Source organism: Mustela erminea, chromosome 1 (assembly GCF_009829155.1).
Source record: "Mustela erminea isolate mMusErm1 chromosome 1, mMusErm1.Pri, whole genome shotgun sequence".
Taxonomy (NCBI): domain Eukaryota; kingdom Metazoa; phylum Chordata; class Mammalia; order Carnivora; family Mustelidae; genus Mustela; species Mustela erminea.
Window position 1 is genome coordinate 82,975,714 of NC_045614.1, and position 18,479 is coordinate 82,994,192.

Here is an 18,479-nt window from a genome sequence, read left to right on the forward strand (position 1 = left end):
AATCAATTGTATCTTTAAAAAAAAATAGTTAAGGGGATTTATAAAAAGAAAAATATGTAAAACTATGACAATATGTATGTAAAACCTTGAGGGGCTAAGTGAAATGAAGTTATTTTAGAATGTGTTCAAACTTAAGTGACCATCAACTTAATATACACTACTACATATTTAGAACAGCATATATGGGGGCACCTGGGTGGCTCAGTCGGTTAAATGTCTGCTTTCGGCTCAGGTTATGATCCCAGGGTCCTGGGATGGAGCCCTCCCTGCTCAGCAGGGATTCTGCTTCTCCCTCTGCCCCTCCCTCTCTCTCCCTCTCCGTCATAAACAAAACAAAACAAAACAAAACAAAACAAAAAACCCAGAATATATGAACCTCATCATTCCACATGGTACCTGCAAAACAAAAAAACTATAATAGATACACAAAAAATAAAGAGAAGGAAAGCCAAGCATAAACAAGGAAAGACAGCAAGAGAAACACCCAAGGTTAGTAGGAGTTAGTAAGAGAAAAAAAGAAAGAAGTTTTGCACAGCACAGGAAACCATCAACAAAATGAAAAGACAACCAGCTGAATAGGAGAAAATATTTGCAAATGATGTATCTGACAGGGGATTAATATTTAAAATATATAAAGAACTTATTCAACTCAACACCAAAAACTGATTAAAAACTGGAAGATGGCCTAAATGTACATTTTCCCAAAGAAGATATACGGATGGCCAGGGACACTTGCAAAGATGCTTAACATCACTAACTGTCAGGGAATGCAAATCAAAACCACAATGACATATTACCTTATCCCTGTTAGAATGACTAGTATCAAAAAGACAATAAATAACAAGTGTTGGCAAGGATAAGGAGGAAAAAGAACCCTTGTACACCATTGGTGAAAATGTAAATTGGTGTTGCCAGTGTGAAACACTGTACTGAGGGTTCTCAAAAAGTCATAAACAGAAATACCATATGATCCAGTAATTCCACTACAGAGTATATACCCCAAAAAACCAAAAACACTAATTTGAAAGGATACATGTACCCTTACATTTATTGCAGCATTATTCATAATAGCCAAGATAAAGAAGAAACCCATGTGTTCATCAATAGAGAATGGATAAAGATTGTGTGTATGTGTGTGTGTATACACACACATATATACATATATACATATATATAATGGAGTATTGCTTAGCCATAAAAAATGATGAGATCTTGCAATTTGCAACAACATGGATGGAACTGAGGGTACTATGCTAAGTGAAATAACTCAAACAGAGAAACACAACTACTACATGATTTCACTTATATATGAAATTTAAAAAACAAAACACATAAATAAGCAAACAAAGAGTAGAAACAGACCCATCAATACAGAGAGCAAACTAGTGATTACCAGAGAAGGTGTTAGAAAGATGGGTAAAATGGGTGAAGGGGAGTGAAAGGTACTACGGCTTCCAGTTATGTAATGACTAAGTCATGGGAATGAAAGGTACAACATAGAGAATATAGTCAATTATATTGTAATAGTGTTATATGGTGACAGATGGTGGTACATTGTGGTTAAGCATAACGTATAACATATAAACCTGTCAAATCATTATGTTGTACACCTGAACTAATACTGTGTGTCAACTATATTTCAATAAAAAAATGCAAGTACAAAAGATGTTCAGGAGCACATCTTTTTTTTTTTTCTTTTTTTGAAGCACATCTTTTTCTTTTTGATTAATGTGATCTATTATTATATCCCTACTACAGAACTATTGCATAATGTTGCTGTTTGTTCTTGATTTCCTACACAATTACAGACAATTTTTAGTTCACAAAAAGGAATAAAGACCTGATGAGGAAATAAACCAACCTTGAATATGAAATTTTATATTACCATTAAAAAGTCCATTTTAATCTATAGGTTAATCTAGCAGCGTAAATATATGAAGATTTTAGGCATGCCAAGGAAATAGAGTGGCCATAATCAGTGCATAAAATCTTTTTGAATAATGAAAACATTTGCTGTTTATTCTCTAAGCTGCACTGTCCAGTATGAGAGCCACTAGGCAGGGGCTCGTGGGCAGCTGAAATGTGGCTGGTCTGAATTGAATGCATTGCAAGTGTAAAATACACATCAGATTTCAAAGACTTAGTATAGGAAAAGAATGCAAAGTACCTCACTAATATTTTTATCTTGAAACAATAAATCTGAATATATTGGGCTAAATAAAATGTATTATTAATATTTATTATTAATTTAATAATAAATTTAATAAAATTAAAATTAAAATTTATAATTTATAATTTAATAAATTTTAATTTTTTCTAACATAGCTACTAGAAAATTTAAAATTACACACATTTATTGTATTTATGGTTCACATATTGTTCCTGGATATTTCTTCTCTAGGATATAAAATAAGAAGGATAAGATTTTAAATATTTTTCCTATCTCATATATCCCTTTCAAAAAGTTGCATGGGGCGCCTGGGTGGCTCAGTGGGTTAAGCCGCTGCCTTCGGCTCAGGTCATGATCTCGGGGTCCTGGGATCGAGTCCCGCATCGGGCTATCTGCTCAGCAGGGAGCCTGCTTCCTCCTCTCTCTCTCTCTGCCTCTCTGCCTACTTGTGATCTCTGTCTGTCAAATAAATAAATAAAACCTTTAAAAAAAAAAAAAGTTTGCATGACTTTAAAGTGAAGAAAAAGAACCTGTTTCTGCCAAGAGAGAGGAAAGTTGATATAATGCAATGGGAAAACGCATGATGTATTTTTATGGATGTATCTCCCTCACTTCCCACCCCCCCCCCCTTTTTTTAAAGGCTTCATTTATTAGAGAGAACAGGAGCAGGAGAAAGGGGATGGCCAGAGGGAGAAGCAGATTCCCAGCTGATCAGGGAGCTTGAGGCAGGGCTCAAACTCAAGGCCCTGGAATCATGGCCTGAGCAAAGGGCAGCCGCTTAACTGACTAAGCTACCGAGGCACCTCTCCCTCACTCCCTTTTTTAAAGCAGATAATTCTTAATGATAATGAAACAAATTTCCACATGTCAGAGACAACATGTTCATGTGAGCACTTCAATTCTAACTAAAGCCTCCTACCTCAGACTTAGAAAAAAATAATTTTGTTTTGTTTAATATATTGATCACTGATATTTTAAAAAAAGAACCCAAAATATCACTTACTCCTGTTTCTGTACCTGGGCAGGCAACACACTGTTAGAGCCTGGTGATGGGTATTAAGGAGAGCAGTTATTGCAAGGAGCACTGGGTGTTATATAAAAACAATGAATCAGGGAACACTACATCAAAACCTAATGATATAGGGACGCCTGGGTGGCTCAGTGTGTTAAAGCCTCTGCCTTTGGCTCAGGTCATGATCCCAGGGTTCTGGGATCGAGCCCCACATCGGGCTCTCTGCTTGGCAGGGAGCCTGCTTTCCCTTCTCTCTCTGCCTGCCTCTCTGCCTACTTGTGATCTCTGCCTGTCAAATAAATAAATAAAATCTTAAAACAAAACAAAACAAAAAACTAATGATACACTGTATGGTGACTAACATAACAAAACAAACAAACATTTATTGTCATGCAGAATTCAAAAGAGAATTCTCAATTGTTCAAATCACTGATTTCCAAATTCTAAATAAATCTTGAATCAATGTTGTATAATATTGCATAACTTACCTTAATTATTCTAAGTTTTTTATTTGTTGTGTAATATTTACTGTCTGAATTAAATATTCCTTATGTAGTTCTGACTTGGGGATAAGCATAGCAAACTTGTATAATTCAAGACTAAAGATGCAATTAAAAATATTTATTATACTCTCCCATTGTTCTATAGGTAGTTTCTGTTCTACACTTTATGTACATGATTCATTTTGGTGATTTTGTTTTTTTGTACAAGGTGTGAGACTTAGATCAAGGCTTCTTTATTTATTTATGTTTGGCCTATGGTATTTACGTTTTGGTAAGGGCTTCTTTCCTTCACTGCACTGCTTTAGCAATTTTGTCAAGTATCTTTTGGGCATATTCATGAGCCTACGTTGGAGTTCTCTATTTTGTTCCACACAGTCTTCATTGCCATAGGTATAAAACTTAAAATCAGGAAAGGGGATTCCTCCACTTCATTTTTTTTTTTTAATTCTTTTAGCTGTTCTAGTTCCTTTACTATCCTATGCCATTTTTTTTCTTCCTGAGATTTTGATAGGAGTTACTGTAAACTTGCATATCAATTTACAGGAATCCACATTTTTCTATGTGGAATTTTCCAACCCATGAATTCATTTATGAACCCATGAACCCATTTACTGAGATTTTCTTTGATTTCTTTCACCAGATTTTTGCAGTTTCTGCTTACCAGTTTCGTTAGATGCACCCCTATTTCATTTTCTCTTGAATGATTATAAGTGGTATTTAAAAATTTTGGTGAAAATTGGACAGCTATGTATAGAAGAATGAAACTCAACTCTTCTCTTACACCATACACAAAGATAAACTCAAAATGGATGAAACAACATCAATCTTTTTTTGATAGGAATCTATCAAAATCTTAGAGGAGAACATAGGCAGTGACCTCTTTGACATCGGCCACAGCAAATTCTTTCAAGATATGTCTCCAAAGGCAAAGGAAACAAAAGCAAAAATAAACTTTGGGGGCTTCATCAAGATCAAAAGCTTCTGCACAGCAAAGGAAACAGTCAACAAAACAAAGAGGCAACCCATGGAATGGGAGAAGATATTCTCAAATGACACTACAGATAGAAGACTGATATCCAAGATCTGTAAAGAATGCCTCAAACTCAACACACATGAAACAAATAATCACATCAAAAAATGGGCAGAAGACATGAACAGATACTTCTCCAAAGAAGAAATACAAATGGCTAACAGACACATGAAAAAATGATCATCATTATTAGCCATCAGGCAGATTCAAATCAAAACCACATTGAGATACCACCACACACCAGTTAGAATGGCCAAATTTTTTTTACAAAAATTATCTTGTTAAGGACAGTGTTGGAGAGGATGTGGAAAAAGGGAACCCTCTTTCAGTGTTGGTGGGAATACAAGTTGGCACAGCCACTTTGGAAAACTGTGGAGATTGCTTAAAAAATTAAAAATAGAGCTACCCTATGATCCTGCAATTGCACTACTAGGTATTTACCCCAAAGATACAGATGTAGTGAAAAGAAGGACCATCTGTACCCCAATGTTTATAGCAGCAATGGCCACAGTCTCTAAACTGTGGAAAGAATCAAGATGTCCTTCAACAGACGAATGGATAAAGAAGATGTGGCCCATATACACAATGGAATATTACTCAGCCATCAGAAAGGATGAATACCAAATTTTGTATCAACATGGACGGGTCTGAAGGAGATTATGCAGAGTGAAATAAGTCAAGCAGAAAAAGTCAATTATATGGTTTCACTTACTTCTGGAGCAAAAGGAATAAAATGGAAGACATTAGGAGAAGGAAGGGAAAAGTGAATTGGGGGAAATCAGAGGGGGAGATGAAGATGAAGCATGAGAGACTATGGACTCTGAGAAACAAACTAAGGGTTTGGAAGTAGGGGATGAGGGGATGGGTGAGCCTGGTGATAGATATTGAGGACACGTATTGCATGGAGTTCTGGGTGTGGGGCATAAACAATAAATCTTGGAACACTGAAAAAATAAAATCAAATTTTAAAAAATTGTTGTCTGTTTATCTTGTGTCCTGTAGCCTGGCTGGATTCACTTACTTCTGTTTTTTTATTCTCAAGTATGTTCTACACAGGATGTCACATCACAGCAAAGAGCGAAAGTTTTATTTTTTCTTTTCTAAGCTGTTTTTCCTTCCTTTCCGTCCTTTCTCTTTTCCTTCCTTCCTTTCCTTTTTCCTTTCCTTTCATTTCACTTCCCGTCATTTCTTCCTTCCTTCCCTCCCACCTTCCCTTTCTCTTTTAGCCTTAATGAACTGGCTAGATTTTCCACCACTAAGAGTGGTGACAGATGTATTTGCCTTACTTCCGACTTTAGGGGGAAAAGCATTCAATCTTTAACTATTAAGAATAATGTTAGCTATAGGATTTTTATATATACTATTTTTCAAGTTGAGGACAGGCCTCTCTTATTCCTATGTTTCTGGAAGTTTCTACCATAACGATAGCTGGATTTTTGTCAAATTTTTTACTGCATAGTAATGATCATGTGATTTTTCTTTAGTCTGTTAATATGGAGGATTATGGTCCCCTATCCTATTTATAATCTCCTTAAATATTTCTTCTATATATATTTAGAATCACTGTATAGTGATTCTATAATAGTGATACTATATAATAGTGATATAATAGTGATACTATTATTTTTTACTTTAAAGGAAAACATTACTAGAATATCAGAGAAACAAAACGCATTTACTTACCAACATTTTGCTTAGTGTAGAGTTAATTCATTTTTTTATGTTTTAAGCAAGTTTCCTTTTTTTTTTTCCCCCTCTGTTTAGAGAAATCCTTCTAATCAACCTTTTAGGGTAGAACTATAGACCATAAATTCTCTTAGTTTTTCATCCTCTTTCTAATTTTCATAAGTTTGACTATGATGTGTTTTTGTGTGGGAATTCTTTGGGTTGATCCTGTTTGGAGTTGTAGTTTCACATATTTTGCCAAATTTCGGAAGTCATCACTTCTCCAACTACTTTTTTCTTTCTCCTTTACTTGTTAAACTCCAGTGACATGAATGTTAGACTTTTGTTATAGTCCCATAGTTCCCTGACTCTTCATTTTTGTTTTTTAGTCTATTTTCTCTTTGTTGTTCAGGTTTTGTTTTGTTTTGGTTTTTTCCTATCTTCTAATTCTTCTTCCTCTCTGTCCCTCCATTTTGCTAATCAGTTCATTTGCTTTTTAATTTTGGTTATTGTATTCTTCAATTTCAAATTTTCCATTTTCTTCTTTTTTTTAATGTCTTTGCTGAAATGTTCTGTTTTTTATTTTTTGTAAGTGTTTGAAATTTATAACTGAAAAATGTTTATGACTACATTAAGATTTCGGCAACTAATTCTAACATTTCTGTCATCTTGAAATTAGCATCTATTAATTGTTATTTTCTCTATCAGTTTGAGATCTTCTTAGCTTTCAGTGTGAATGGTTTTTGTTTTCTATTAAAACCTGGGCACTTTGAATGTTAAGCTGCTATTTTGCCCTATTTCCTCTGACATTATATAGAAGGGTGTGGGGGAAATATGCCACCTGTCACTGCCAGGTGAGAAAAGATGTTCAGGTTCCTAACTCCATTGACACTCAAGTAGGTGAGAGGTTTCATCATTACTGACTGGGTATTCATGTCTCCCATTATGTCTCCACTAACACTTCTCTGGTTGGAAAGAACTGGAGTGTCTTTTTACTCTTCCCTATGAGGCCTCCACTGACATCATGAGAAACAAACCTGGTTAACACTGGGTGGTGGTGAATATCCTGACTTGCCATTAGACCTCCCCTGATCCCACCCAAGCTGGGGCTATAAGCAGTGTTTTGTTACTGCCAGATGTATGTAGAAACCCAGGTTTCTATTCGGTCTTTATGGACTTCATAAGGAGAAGTTATCCTCTGGTGGGTGATAGAATTCCTGGCTCTCTATTCTGGCCTCTCTGAAATCATGCTGGGAAGGGTGGAAGTCTAGACTATCCACTCGGTCTTATCTTGAGTGGTTGGGGGTGAGGGTCACAATTTTCTTTTGTGGTATTTGGCTTAAGTAGAGCGGTATTGTCCAAAGTTTTCTGTCCTCCCAGATTGTCATTTTTCTGGTTCTTTGACAGGGAATGGCAATGTTTGTTGGGAATTTTCTATCCATTGGCATTTCTGGGTTGTCAGTTTCTTTAGTTCCAAGTCTAGAATATATTAAGCAAAAGGAAACTCAGAGAACTCAATACTTTATCACTCTTTGTGCCTCAAGACCCCTAACCAATCCAATTTCTTCTCTCTACCTTATGTTTTGATATATAAAATACCCAAGATTTTTCTTTAGTTGTATCTAGTGGGAGGTATGGGAAAAAGTATATTTATTGCATCTTCTTAGATGTTGATATTCTTCCCCACCCAGCCCAGAGGTACCTTGAATGTTATATGTCTTTCCCTAGGCTCTGCTGATAGACAAGTGGGCATGGTTCCACATGCAGACTCAAGGGCAGATGTGGAATTCAAAGCATCCCCAGCATCTTCCTAGCTTCCCTCTAACTTACCTACATTGCCACTTGGAAACTATATTCCACCTTCCAAAATGAGCTGTTCAAGGTATTTGGTTAGAGGGAGTACAGAGAAATACAGGTATATAAGTCATGTTTCCTGACAGCATCCATCAGTTGGAGGAAGGTACTTAGCTTTTCCCTTCTGTGAGACTTCTAATTATTATGAGGAACCACAAATTACCATGAATCATTTGTGATACAGGGTCACAGCCCATCTACCTGTACTGGGGGATGCCTGATTTTATTAGCACTAACCAAGCTTGATAGATGGATGTCAAGGCCGTCTTGAATACCTTTTACAAAAGAAGCTGTGTAACATTACTTACTGGGTTACTCAATTATTCTGGCTGAGTTGTCACTGGATTTGTTTTTCAGTGAAGTCAGCTAATAGAGACAACAACAAAAAGGAAGGGGCACCTGGGTGCTCAGTGGGTTAAGCCTCTGCCTTCGGCTCAGTTTATGGTCTCCGGGTCCTGGGATGGAGCCACTCACCAGGCTCTCTGCTCAGCATGGAGCCTGCTTCCCCCTCTCTCTCTGCCTGCCTTTCTGCCTATTTGTGATCTGTCAAATAAATAAATAAAATCTTAAAAAAAAAAAAGGTAAAACAAAAACAAAAAAACAAAAAACAAAACCAAAAAAAAAAAAAAAAAAAAACCAAGGAGACAGCATGGAGTCTGTCATTCAAAGGGGACTTGAGCTTAAAAAAAAAAAATAATAATTCCTAACCTTTAAATTGGAAAAAATTGCCAGTAGGAATATGTAGAGGTGAGAAAGGAATGAATAGAACATACTAGGTAACACTCTTGTTCTTCTCATTCTTTACCATTCTCTAATTTGGAATTATAGTGTCTACCCTCCTTATCTCTAAGGGTTTTTGAGACTAAAATGAGGTACAGTATCTACTTCTCCAACAATAACTGAATACAAATCCGTTAGATTGGCAAATTTGCATTAGTCAATGCTTCCTCCATGTCTTTTTTGCTTTTTTCATATTCTTCTTCCTTACATTTCCATTCAGGGTTTAAGAAAGATGTGGTGAAGGAAATTCCAGGGTCCACGAGATACAGTGAAACTGGCCTTGTGATGCCAGTTATATTTTTTCATCACAAGCCTTGCTGGCATGAGGAGCAGAAGAGGATGGGAAGATGTAATAGGAAGAGGAATAGAGGTTATAAAAAATAGAAACTTGCTTCTACTTGTGAAACATGTATTAGTCCCTTAGTATATACCTGGCACTATGCTAGACGTTGGAATTGAAAGTACACGTGGCCAAGTCTTCTGCCAGATTACTGAGTAGAGGGATAGACAATGAAACAAATAATAATTATATAATGTAAATATTATCAAAGATAATGATTTATGCAAGTGTCTTTAAACACGTATTCTTAAATCTGTGTGCATGTTCAAGGAACGAAATTTTCTCTGAGATGGTCATATTCAAGCTAAGTCTTATAAAGGGTAAGGAGGAGTAAAGAAAAGAAAAACAAGGGAATACTGGATCAAGACAATGAGGGGGAAAGTTTGCAGTGGCAACAATTTTAAGCAACAACTGAAGGGTTACAATTTACCAACAGCAAGGAAACCATCAAAAAAATAGAGAGGGTAAGAAAACAGATAGAGCGGGATGCCTGGGTGGCTCAGTTGGTTAAGCAGCTGCCTTCGGCTCAGGTCATGATCCCAGAGTCCTGGGATCGAGTCCCATATTCGGCTCCCTGCTCAGCAGGGAGCCTGCTTCTCCCTCTGCCTCTGCTGCCACTCTGCCTGCCTGTGCGCTTTCTCTCTCTCCCTTTCACTGACAAATAAATAAATAAATAAAATCTCTAAAAAAAAAAAAAAAGAAAGAAAGAAAACAGATAGAGCAAATACAGTTTGAAAGCAAGGTAAAGTTGAATGTACTTCAAGTTATTATAAGAAAATTTAGTCTTCAAATGTCTCTTTTTTAAGTTAGCAACATTTTATTTAAGAACAAGAATTCCCCCACTAGCCTCTGTTCTTAAAACATTAGAAGTTTCATGTTTGAGAAAGGAGAATGAAACCCTCTTTGTCTCTTGATTCCTTCACATAAATAGACCATGTGAGGCAACTCATGGCATTTTGACTTACCTATTGCCTTATTGGATTTGATAGGCCACAAGCCCTGGAATTCTCTTGAGTATGAAAAGAGAGAACAGGGGAGGATCCAGAAGTTATTGTTGAAAACTAGATGGCATCCAAGAAGCGGCATTTATTCTTGCAATTTGTGTAAGTTTAAATCCATTAGGATCTTTGTCCAGAATCTCTAATCACTGATCACAAACTCAAAGTCCACTTCTGTATGGAAAAAGTGTATTTATTTTGTCCACATAACTTTTCCTTTTTTTAAATATATTTTTAGTGATGGGTTGTGGAGGGAGGGAGGGAGCAAGGAAGAAAGAGAGAGAGAAATAACCTTAAATAGGCTCTGCTCTCAGAGCAGAGTCTGATGTGGGGCTCCATCTCATGAACCTGAATTCATGACCTGAGCCAAAATCATGACCTGAGCAGACACTTAACTGACTGAGCCACCCAGGTGTATTCATATGGCTTTTTAAAAATCTTGAAATTTTAGATGCCTGGGTGGCTCAGCTTGTTAAGCAACTGTCTTCCGCTCAGATCATGATCTCAGAGTCCTGGGATCGAGTCCCGCATCAGGCTCCCTGCTCAGCGAGGAGTCTGCTTCTCCCTCTCCCTCTGCCCCTGCTTGTGTGCGGTCTTTCTTGCTCACTTCCTCTCAAATAAGTAAAATCTTTTAAAAAATTTAAAAAATAAAAATAAAATGTATCTCACTTGATTTTAACATTGAGGCTTATTTTCAGTTTTCACAAACGTAAAACCAAAGACATGGATTTAGGTATAAGTAGTTTATCTGGAAGGTGAGCCCAAGAAGCCATCATTTCGGAGTGGAAACAGGGAAGGGAAGATTGCCAGGAAAGAGTGAGTTAATTGACAATGTACTGCATGGACTATATGTGACCTTCTGTGTGCCTTTGTGAGACATAACTTAGAACGGTCCCATGGGGAGGTAAGAAAACTGGAACATTTATCCATCACATTAACACCTTCATTGCTTGACAGTCACACCTGGGAGCCATTAAGACTTCTACATGTCCAGGCTTCTCCCAGGTTGCCTGAGCACAGAGGGAGTGCTTGCATTAGGAAGCTGTAGGCACTCATGAGAAGTTTCCATCGCAGCTGCAGACAGCTTTCAATTGGCTCAAGTGATACAGATGAAGTCGCAGTAATTCCTGTTACATACAATATACTCCTGAAATGGAATGTTCATCCCAGTCCTTTAAGAGGCAGACAGTAAAACGGAGTTGAGCACACCAGGATTTTATTAGGGGAAACACCTGTGAGAGAAAATGGAAAAGGCTGGGACAGCCGTAGATCTCAATGTAGGTCTGTCCTTGAATGAGGGAGAGAGGAAACAGGGATAAGGCAGAAGTGTCCCAGACTGCCAAGGCGTCTTAGAAAGGTTTGGCAAAGCCATTGGGAAGTATTTGAGCCAGTCTGTGGTCACAGGCATTCCAAGTCTTCCAGGAATGGACCTGCCTTAACATCCCTGCCATCCTGCCATTGGCTGGGAGCCACTGTCCTTGGCACAAGTGTGATGGCTCTGGAGCATGGCTGCTGGTCAAATGCCATCCCTGTAGTTGAAGGTCTTCTAAGTACATTGTGGTGGCCACCACAAATAGTAATAGAAATAAGGCATGACTTGCAACACTCAGTGACATGCAGATGTCAGTTCAGGCTGGCCTATGTATGTATCTCTTTTAATTCTCGTCAGTGTCTTGTTGACAACGTGAAATTGGCCATGATGGGAATCTTTACAACACAGAAACTGACAAATGCTACAAATCACCTCTTTTCCTTCCTGCAAGAGACTGTTGTTTAACAGGTACCAGTGTCCCACTGATCACATCTATACTAAATATGTCACAATGTGGTAGAATAAAAACCTCTAAATATTCTTCCTTTTTCAATCTTCTTGAGATTCCACTTCTTTAGAATAATTCCATATGGTTTCCTCTGAAATAACGAATGTCACTCACTTATTTTTACCATCAAAGGAGGCTCCCTTCCTTTATTTGTCACACAAGTATGTCATACAAGTTTCTTTTTCAGGAAAGAAACACATGGTATTTTTGTATCAGTGTTTGATTGTCTTTCTAGCCTGAAGACTTAAGAAAAAAATTTACATTGAAAAGCAAAATTGTGTTCTTTTATTATAATATTATACATGGCATTAAAATAACAACACCTTTTTGGTTAACATACCATCTCTAGATGCAGTAATGGAGATAAAGTTTAACTGTCAGTGAATGAAAAGAGACACATTCAACCTAGCAAAAGGGTGAGAGTCAATTCTGATACTTGAATTCTAATACTATGTATGTTATTCACCCTTGGATTTCGGGGTGCTGAACTGTTCTCCCGTCTACAGTCTAATTCAACAAATGAATAGGTAGTATTGCCTACTACTTACTAAAAAAGAGTCATATATATAGTAAAATAACACCATTAAAGTTATTGGGGTTTTTGAGAAGAAAGGTGCTTTATAAATAGCAAGCATTGTTATTCATATTCCGGAATTTTGCCAACTCTTAGAGCTTTCCTTGTGATTATCTGCCATTTCCAATAAGTAACATTTCAACATTTGATGCTATCATGCAATCATAATAGAAGAATATTAAGGTAAAAAAAAAAAAAGAAAGAAAACCAAATACACAGAAATGTCTATACATTGTATTCTATCTTATCATGTAATTTAAATTCATAGTCTACGAGACTGGTATAATTTGTGCCTATTGAAGGATATGCTGTCATTTTGGAATAAACATTGTTTCTCATAAAAATTAGATTTTTTAGAAGGGTGTGACATTTTAAATAAATACCCTGCTCAAAAGAGAAAAGAGAGTTAATGTTTAGATTAGATGGTACTCACTTGTCAGAGAGGCTGTGCTGAAACTGGGTGTACTTACTCTCTTGACAGTTCTGGGATTTGATCTATGGGTGAGGAGGGAAGAGCAAGGATGGTAAAAACGAACATATCTAGTAGTAAAAAAGAAGTGTTGGGGACTAAGTGGGTTTCTGCTCTCACCTGCATTCTTGAACTGTGCCAGGGTAAATAAGAACTGCACATTTGCAGAAGCCTATGTTTATAATCCCAGCCAGTAGGTCTATGGGGGAAGATAAAAAGACCTCTCAATCCCCAAAATGACTTCCTAGCTTTTCTTCATTAGAACTTCACTATGTTCGATCTTTAAGATTCTTTGTATCTTCAAGCATTGTCTTTTAAATTAAATATATATTTGAGTAGGGTCGTTCTTTAAGAGTCTTAGTAAATATTTTATTGGTACTGAGCACCTTTATTTCTAGTTAAGAATGAAAGAACAGGGCATCATTGGAAGGAGTCTAGGAAGAGGAATAGGGTCACAGAGGACCCATCTTGGGGTGAGGACAAGAGAACTAAGGGAGAGGAGAGGTTTGGAAATAAAGTAAATAAAATAGGGGAGGGAAACCTACAGCTTCGTTCTGTGCTTTCCAAATTAGGTCGTGCAAACCGTTTTGTTGAGTTCTGGGTTAAACCAGGTTTCTTTGTGTATAATGGTGGTTCTATCTTCATACTATGTGTTGGTTATCTATTTTATTTTACACACATACAGATACACACACACACATACACACACACAAATGTGTTTTCCTTGCAATAAGGAATATACAAATATGTTATCTGTGATATCTCATTTGATTTTGGTAACCATTCTATGTAATATATATAAATAATTCTATTTTTCTAACGTCTGACACTAAAAATCCAGGATAATGTTTTCCTTAGAATGAGGGTAAGAAGTAGTGACTGGAAGGGAGCAAATGGGGCCTTCTGGGGCCTCATAATGTTTGTTCCCAGTCTTTGTGATGGTTACAGAAGTATGCTTAGTATTTGAAGATTCATCAACCTATGTTTCTCCCAATAATACTAGGGAAATATGTGAGATTTAAAAGTGATCTGTTTTCATCGAGTTCGTCGATTTCATCCATTTCTTCAGTCCCTTATTTCAGAGCAAGGAGATCAATAATTTACCACTAACTATTGATGAACAGCTAGGCAGGGCATGCTCAAAGCATCATGCTGGTCAAAGTTCCCAAGATGGACCTTGCCTAGGCCTGGGCCTTTCTGTGCGATTTTGGAGCAATTTTCAGACTGTGGCTCTGTGCATGCTGGAGCTACAGTAGAAAAGGGAAGTTACCTATTTTGTGATTAGAACTGAACTCTGTAGTTTACTTGCATCACCTAATTCAGTCCCTCTAATAATTCTAATTTGGATATTATTATCTCCATTTTACAATTGGAGTTACTGAGGCCCAACAGGCTAACCTAACTGGTCCAAAGTTGTAGGGCAAGCACAAGAGTGCTTCTCTAGTCTTGAAGATCCAGGTTTTTCTAAATACTGGGCTGCCACGGAACCATTTTTTTCTGGTGAGTTTAGGAGTCAGTTGTTTAAAACACAGCTTATTCACATTTGGCTCAATCAGAAAGTGGAGCAACAATGATAAAAGAAAGAACTGAATTGCTTTTTAAATGTATTTTGATAAGGCCTTAAAAAGGCAAAGGTTTTATCAGGTATATTCCGGAAACAACTTTATTTCAATTGTGTACTTTCCGCTTTAGGAGGGATCAGAAACCAGGATTTTGAAGACACATCTCCGCTTTTACTTTAAAAAAAAAAAATGCCACTCAGATGCTGGGTAAAATCATGAAAAGTGGGAGAAATCAGTCAACTCCAAAAGGTTCATTTAGTTGCTGACAATATTTCTCACATTTGCAATGAACTATGCAGAAAGAGACACTTGATTAGCATGTGCCATTAATCATGTAGGTAAAAGAAGCGGGAGGATTTCATTTTCAATGAGTAGAAACACATGGAAAATGAAGGCAAAAATCAATGGATGACGAGTAGTTTACTTATCTCATAGAATAAAGTCTGATTTGGAAAAAAATACTGTGATTCCAGCGGCATTCATTTATGATTATTGAAGTCATTTATTCTCCATGGCACACGAATATATCATTTGTCGAAACATATTGGCTTTTTAAAATTTATCTTTCACTATTTATTTTCACTCTTCAAAGAGAACATGAGGCTTTCTGATCTAAAATCGTATTCACTGAAAACTGGATTCTGCCTTCCTCAATGACTCTTCAAAGGTAATTTACCAGCCACCAAAGGTCAGGACAAATTGTCATAGTCTGTGTGAAAGGTCACAAAACTTGATCACTTAAAGGTAAAAGAAAACAGATACTACTCAAACAAAATTCTAGGTTAGCTTTTGATTAGAGGGAATTAGAATATAAATGAATACAGAAGTGGAGATAGGTCAGGTAGTTCTTGAAGAATGTTATAGGACACTGATTGCAAAAGGAGATTCTATCTTTATCTCAGGATTCAGTCAGGAGATAGAAATGACACAGTAAATTGAGTAGAGTTAATTTAATACAAAGAATTATTAAATAACAATAGGAGATTAAGTTCTAAGGAATAAAGAGAATGCTAAAGAATTCCAGAATGGGGGATTTTAGAAGCAGCCACCACCTCTAGGGATAAGACTGCGTGCATCCAAAGAAGTATCTAAAGAAGGAACAGATGTCCTCCACCCCTACCAAGGCTGAGATTCAGACTTTTTTGGGAAGGTAGCTTTCGTGCACCAAACGGCAGTGAAATTTGGCTGGGAGGCAGGAAACATCCAGGCACAGTGTTGGTGCTAACCACTGAAAAGATGTTTTTAGAGGCACCACTAAAACTCTCTGAGAACCACTGGGTAGCCACTGAAATTCATCGGCAGGTCAGTGTAAGTGAGTGTCCTGCATTATCAGCCAAGTACTGCAACAGCAGGAAGAGAAAAGCACGCTAGAACCAAGAAAAGAATCCACTCCTTCCTATAGTGTCCCTCCGGAGCCGCAGACTAACAAGGCTTAATCTTGTTCCAGCTGCAAAGAAGAAATGTTTCTAGGGTCCAGCTACAGTATCAGAACACAGGGCAACAAAGGGTGGATTTGTTGCTAAGAGGAAAGAATATGTCAGTTAATATGTTGCAAATGCCTTCTCCCATTAAATGGATTTTCTTTATGGTCCTTAAACACTGTAATTTAATTAGCAGATATTCATAATTTTATTATTGTCAATTTTCTCTATGCCCTTTTGCGTGTTAGTAAATCCTATAATATTCAAACTTGAACAAAACTACTCTACATTTTATTCTAAAAGTTTAAAAAAATTACCTTTTTATGTTTGTCTTTGATTAAGCTGAAACTAATGTTTTGCAAATAATATTGGGAGTATATTTTAATTTTTTCTTCCATATAGTTAATTTATAAAACTTTATAATTAATTTTTATTAATAATACCATTTGATTTCACTTATATGTGGAATTTTAAAAATGAAACAACCACCGAAAAGAAACAGAAACAGATTCAAAGATAACAGGGAACAATCTAGTGGTTGCCAGAGGGTGGGAGGTAGGAAAATGTGTGAAGTATGGTAAGGAGGGCGCCGAAGGGGCTCAGTTGGTTAAAGGACTGTCTTCTGACTCCAGTCATGATCCTGGAGTCCCGGGATGGAGTCCCAAATCAAGCTCCCTGCTCAGTGGGGAGTCTGCTTCTCCCTCTGACCTGCACCCTCCTCATGCTCTCTCTCAAATTAAAAAAAGAAAGAAAGAAAGAAAGTAAGTAATATGGTAAGGAGATTAAAAGGTACAAAATTCCAGTTAAAAAATAAGTAAGACACAGGGATGTAATGTACAGCATACAGTTAATAATATTCAAACAATTTTGCATGGTGATAGATGGTAGCTAGGTTTATTATGGTAATAGCTTTGTTATGTGTATAAATGTTGAATCATCATTTGTACACCTGAAACTAATATAATATTGTCTGTCTACTACACTTCAATTTAAAAAAAAAATGTTCCGACACTTTTTAAAATATTTTCTCACTCATTTTCTTTACTGGTCACCTCAGGTTTTCATGTTGGATTCTGTCTCTGGTTTCTCTCTTTCCCTTTGATCAATTCTGTGCCAACACTATTTTAATTACTGTTAAAAATTTTACCCGATCATTCTTCCTGTCTTGAATATTCTTAGCTCTTTTCTACTCCATAAATCTAGAATAAGCTTGTCAAATTCTTTGACATATGATAGGGAAAGTTTGTTTTGCCATTTTGTTCAAATCTATAGATCAATTTGAGAAAAATTGACAATTTTACTATAGTGGGCTCGCCTACCCCAAAACAGTACTTTTTAAATATATTGGTAAAATTACATTAATTTTAGTTAAAGATCTCACATATCTTTTATTAGTTTATTCTTTTGTAATCTTTCACTTTTGTTATGCAATTGTAAATGGCTTTTTTGAGTTTCATTTCTTGGCTTTTGGTAATATAGATGGCAAGTGATTTTTTTTAACATTTATTTATTTATTTGTTTGTGTGTTTATTTATTTATTTATTTTGACAGACAGAGATCACAAGTAGGCAAAGCAACAGGCAGAGAGAGAGAAAGGGAAGCAGGCTCCCTGCTTAACAGAGAGCCCGGATGGCAACTGATTTTTATGCTGACATTGCAATAAACAAACTTTCTAAACTCTTGTTATAATTCAAATATTTTGTCTATAGATTCATTTGGGCTCACTATAATGACAAGCAGATTACTTGCAGCTTTGCTATTTCCTTTCTAAGAACTGTAGATTTGTGTGTCTTTTTCTTTTCTTATTGTGCAGGCTAATACTTCCAGTAAAATGTTGAATATAGTTAAGTAGACATGGGAATCTTTTTTTAAATTATTTTAAAAGAATGATTTTGAGTTTTCAACATTGCTTATATTAACTTATGAATCTTTTTTATGGAGTTTTTTTGGTAGATTAGGCAAGTTTTATTTATTTGCTTGCATTGGAGGTCTTGCTCCTTCATTACTTTTGTTTCACCTTTTAAAACATAAGAAATGTAGACATTTTAACCTTTGCATCCGATAATTTCAAAATCTGCAGTACTTATTTTTCTGATTCTTCAGCTTATTATTTTTGCTGACTCTCCTTCAGGTGACTCATTTCTCATTGTTTTTAGCAATTTTTTTTTCATTATGATTTCAATTTCCATGGAATGTTGCCTGAAGTAGAATTTTTCTGCCTTAAGTTTACTGTGATTTTCCAGAGAGGAGGTGTGAATGCTTTTAGTGGGCCATGAGAGAA